We start from the raw sequence: 6,000 nt of genomic DNA, 5'->3' as shown, positions 1-6,000 counted from the left end.
AAGTACCTTTAAAAAATGATACGGTCAGGAAAAACAACTATGACCTCCACATGCGAATATGATCCTATATTATGATGACCTTAGCTTTTTTTTTTTAAATATGCTGACAAGATAGCCTTTTTTTTTGGGGAAAAGTTAACTTTCAAAAAATGATGTGAAATCTCTCATAACCCCCTGCTTGGAAAATTTGTGATATGACAATCTAGAAAGTAAGAATTGCATACATCATTCACATGGAGCATCTGTATACCTATGAATCAAATGTTGAGATGCCACACAATGCACCTCCATTGAAGGTCGATATATTTTTTCCATTATAAATGGCTTATGATATTGTGACATCGATAACAAGTGGAGCTATGCTGTGAAGCCTACAGTCCCACAAATAAGGATCCTTGTTCTAACTTGTCTTTGTTGTGGATGGATGCAGGTGAGTGGAGCTCCTTCAATGTCATTCAGTATTTATAATTGAGCAAATTTACATAGTCTTTTTATAAAACTTTCTTTGTAAAGATCATCTTATCACAGATTGTCTTGATTGATAAGTCTAAGATGGATAATGTTTGTCTTGAAATTGCACACACACACACACACATGCGTGCGCGTGCGCGTGCACACACACACACACACACTACTTTCTTCATCTTCTTTCACTGCCACCTCCAACTTTTGTAACGGGTAGTGAATGGTAGGCTGGCCGTTTTCCACCCTAAGAGCTTTATATGGTGGCTGATCCTCTTTCTTTAATAATTGTATTAGTTCTTCCTCTTTCCTTTTCTTTAATTAATGGTTCTTTATAAGTGAATGTCAAGTAACCCCCTTGAATTTTCCCCTCCACTCACCCCCTCTTTATTTATACAAACCCTACGTATAGCCATTAATTCCTTAATCCCCTCTCTACATTTTGTAAATTGAGCGTTGGGTGTGAAGGACCTCCTTGGGAAATTTCCAATATAAATTTACCTTTTTTATCACAAGGGTGTGGACTACTCCCTTCTATAAATGAAATCTAGGTATTGCTTTCTTTTTTCTGGATTGGGTGTGGACTACCACCTTGCCATTAAAGATTTTCTTCATTGCGGGTGCAGAATATCCCCCTTGTACAGTATGTTCCAATAATCTGCAATAATTTTCTTTCATTTGCAAGGGTGTGGTATAACCCCCTTTGTTTGTTTTTATTTGAAAGAATTTAACTTTTACTTGCAAGGTTGCAGGGCTACCTTTTTTTTATGTGTTTAATATTTGACACCCCATTGTAATATTTTCAGAATCTTGATAGGTGTCTTGATCCATCGTATCAGTGATAACAAGCTAGGGTTTACAAGCATTACCTATCTTTTCTCACAAACCTATGATGTTCTAACACATTATTTTGTTTGGATGGTGACAGGTAAGTGGTGGACCCTGACCTTAGATCTTGGACTACCTGATAGATTCGACACTTTTGTATTGATTCTTTGCTTAAGTTTGCAAACTCAATTTAAAGAAAAATTATATTGCCAATCCTCTTACTTTGCTTACAAAATTTTGGATTGCTCTAATGTCAAAAGTTATTTCAATTTAGTTTTCTTATATAAAATTATTCATTTCTCATATGCAGCTTGTTATAATTATCCAAATGATTGAATAAATTGTATGGTTCATTTATTGATGGGATTATAAAATCTAAACACACACACACACACAGACACATAATCAAATGTCAATCTCTTTTTCCTCTCTCTCTCTCTCTCTCTCTCTCTCTCTATATATATATATATATATATATATATGTATGTATAGAGAGAGAGAGAGAGAGAGAGAGAGAGAGAGAGAGAGGGTTAGTAAAATCAGTTGTATATATATACATTTGTAGAGGTATGGGTGTGTGTTTGGACATGCACATATACATTTGTATGCATATAAACGTATTTAGGTTAAATAATTTCATAAAGCTTATTATTTATTTACTCAAACTAATGTATCCCATAAACCAAGATTGGTTATATTGCCATCTAGCACTACATTGGTACCAAAGAAATCAAACACATTAAGCACATAATCTTGCATAAAACAACCAAAGCCATGTAAGAAAGCTGAGAGGTGGTTTTAGGAAATCTGAGAGGTCCAATGGATATATTTTTTGTAAGAAACCAAAAAGGCTTTAGACAATTTAGGCCTTTTAAGGGGATGTGATCCTCCAAATATTTGAATTTTTTGTAAGAACGTGCATGCACACACAAGCACATGCATGAACACAAATGCATGTGCATCAAACACATTATTTTATAGCTGTAGTACCCAAGGGGAATATAAGTTTGTTGGGTGTGATCCTCTTATTGTTAGAATGTATGATAAAATACAATACTTGCTATACTCAAATGACCCAAAGAAATTTGTGGATTTTTTTAAAACTAGGGTTAGGATTGTTGAAATGTGCATATAGCAACTGGGGGGGAAATAACACTTCGTAGAATTAAAAGGAGCGCATTATACCCTGAGGATAAACTTCAAAAATATTGCTAAGGAGTAGATATTATTTAGTTGCTTGATTCAATGCCTACCCTAGGTGGGTTTGGTTTTTCTCTCAAAAGCATTATAATAAAGCATACTAATGGAGGCTTTATGGAATTGAGCTCAGAATTGGCCTTATCTAAGGAGTAAGCCAACATTGCTAGGCTAGGATAAATCAAGCACGATAAAAGAGTGAAAATACAAGATCCATATCAAAATTTATGGAGATGCAGTATGCAAGATGATGAAGGCACTTACAATTGGGAATACGATATTGCTATAGGATATTAACACATAAATCTTGCCAACAACAGTAACCCATTAATTGAACCATGAATGGCATACAAATACTGAAAGCCAATCTATTTAAAATTGAAGGTTGACTCTTGATACATCCCCTATAGTGTCCCATAATCAAGAATGATTGAGCCAAGCCAAGTGGTTCCTATGATGGAGGGGGTCTTGAAACTTGAAATTTTATTTCTTGAAATCAAAAGCATTTTAAGATCCCACCTTGAGACCTAGCGGAGCGGGTCTCTAACCAGTCATAGATAGGTCGTACTACTCATTTTCTTAATTCAATTGCATTTTTGTTTGTCATTTGCTAGGCTGAGGTTCTTGCATGCCATGCATACTATTTCCTAGAACGTAAGAGTCCATTTCTTGAGAGAACAATTTAAAGGACTCCAAGGACATAACAACTGATAAATCTTTTGGCCTACCCCAAGAGGGGTAGGGCTTAGTAATCGTTCATGTTTCAAAGAGGAAAAAAAACTCTTTTCCAAATATTTTGCCTCTCTTTTTTGGATTCCTCCCATTCACACAAGTGTCTTTGGCATTCCTTTTCATGCGAGATATTCTTGCAACAACGACAATCGGTTGGCGCGGTTTGCTATACTTTTTCATCTTTTCTACCATAGCCAAGAGCTGGCTGTGCGCCATAACCAAGAGATTGCTCTCTGCCATTTCTCATCACTCATCTTTGCGCCTACCCACTTGCCCATCTTGCATCCCCTCTCTTGGGTTCTACCCAGACTTCATCCTCCTTGCCTTTTCCTTTAGAATTTGGTTTGCCCGATCTCTTGCCTTGCTACTGTGCACTTCTTGTGTGCACTTCTTCACTACTGTGATCGTAGGGTCTCCAAGCAACTCCTTGCAAGCTACTTCTTCACAGCTACTATTTAACCTTTCCTCACAGCCCTTTGTCACAGATAACCCTTTATTGGCTAGCTTGCAGGTTGCTATTCGAGCTCTTTTTAAACCTCTCTACTCGGCTTCTTACTCACAAATGTTATCAGGCTTTTGCTCACCCTTTGGACACTTTTGCTAACTATAGCCTACTTGTTTGCTTTGCGGTTATTGGAAGGCTTCTCTAGGTAGGATGTTCATCTCAAGTTTTGAAGCGAGTTTGAGCTGTTTAAGTTGTCACACTAGCGACTAGTCAACCTTCAATAAAAAATGACTTTCCTTTTGTCTTCTTGTTGCTGGACTTTCTTTACCTTTCTTTTCTGGAGCTACTTTTGCAGCCAATTTCCTGTCATTCATCTTGTTTGATTTCATATCTCTAATCTCATACCAAAATTCTTAGATTTAGGGTTTAAGTGAAACAACCCCACACCTAGCTCCCCTCCTTGTGCTTTTGGCAAAGGTTTCTAAAGGCCCAAGACTTCTTACTTTGATAATATCTTTTTGCTTTTGCTAGTTGCACCTCTTAGTCATCTTTAGCCTCTTCCCTTTTCCTTTTTCATGCCATTGAGCAGTAGTGCTTGTCGTTTTTGAAGATCCAATATTAGTGGTGATTGTTGGTCTGGCCACAGGGCCTCACATGGCAACACGCTCAACTCCCCAAGCCATTGAGGTTCTCCTCTCTACAGAAGATAAGCATCAAGTGAATCAAGAAATCTAATCACTTCATGAGAGAGTGGTGTTGGGCTTAACAATTGGTGGACTCATGCCCACATGTGGTAATGGTAATGCCTCATAGGCTATTTGGACTTCATCGTGTTAAGTAGGGTTTTGATCTCCTTTTTTATTATGTTCGTTATTGAGCTCTATGGACCCTTTGAAAGAACCATAACTATCGGGTCTTTGGTAATCCCACTCTTGCTAAATATCAACTCTTTTGGGCATCTCTATGGCAATCACTTTATGATAGTTTACATGCGTAGAATTTAGATTATCCTACTTTCTTGTCATGTAATGAAAATTTATGAAGCTTGTAACTAGGGGTCCCAGCTTTTGGGACTGATTCTTGTAATATAACCTTCAATGGATTTGACCTAGAAAAGTGTGTGTGTGTGTGTGTGTGTGCAGCCTAGGAAGGTTGAGTTTCATATATCAAGGAAGTCTAATAGATTCATAGACCTAGCACTAATTTGATTGCCAAAAGATGAATTTTGGGTCAATATGGTGATTTTGTATTGATATGTTGAAGATATACATTAATAGCCCAACATTACATCATCAGTGCCAAAAAAAAACTGCACCATAAATGTTCTTACAAGAAAGTGCATGTGAGAATAGCTATACCTCGCAACCAAGTAAGAGCTCTTTTATTGAGAAAAGAATGTTCAAGTCTTAAAATATGGCTTTAGTACTTTGTTCGTGGCCTTGCCTTGTCCGTTACACCTAGGATAGTATGTTGTGGTTGCTCCAAAACATTCTTTTATGGTTAATGATCAATATTTCAAGCAAATGATAACTTCAAGCAAAAAACAAAGAGCCTTACTTGATTACAAAAGCATTAAAATATAGTTAGTCCTAAAAAGAAAATACATTTGTATCTCACATGTGGAGCTAGTATAAGCAAAACAATTGGTAGTTGTTCAAGGACTTGTTTAAGAACTAGCGAGGTTTTACAATCGACAAATAGAAGATGTGAATGACGAGCTCCCAAAAGCACTATTGATCATGTTTGAAAAAGAAGCACACAAAATGAATAGCACAACAATCCACTTTGTGCTACGCTTACCAATCCACAGAAAAAATCTCACATCATTATCAAGAGAAGGACTATACACATTAAGCTCAAGTATAACTCCTTGTCTTTGATGAGATATCAGTCATTGGAAAGCACACCTTGAACTTCATAGACTTACAAATGGGCTCTACCACTCATACTCACGTAGAATTCTTTGGCGCAATTGATGTGATTTCTTGTAGAGCTTTTATCAATCTAAACTAGTATTAACATTTTAAAACTGATGATGAAAACCTTGAAGCCATTGCACAAACATATTGGAATATGCCCCCAAAATGCTTTGAGTTAACTAGAACTATCAAACAAAACAATCAAGAATTCACCAAGCATTGAATTCATTTCAAACATGCACACAAAAAAAAACTGGACGTGGACATCTATTTTGAAGAAAACAATATCGAATATTTAAAATTCTATCTCTAATTTTGTAATTGTCTTCTTTACCCAATGTGAGAAACCCCCCCCATAATTTTGAGGGAGGTAATAGAAAGATGTGTTCAACAAAATACTTTCGATTTTTTGAAGCG

The sequence above is a fragment of the Dipteris shenzhenensis genome, chromosome 22, assembly GCF_047967505.1.
Source record: "Dipteris shenzhenensis isolate YYH24624 ecotype China chromosome 22, Dip_SZ_1.0, whole genome shotgun sequence".
In the NCBI taxonomy this organism is placed as follows: Eukaryota; Viridiplantae; Streptophyta; class Polypodiopsida; order Gleicheniales; family Dipteridaceae; genus Dipteris; species Dipteris shenzhenensis.
This window is presented reverse-complemented; position numbering follows the sequence as displayed.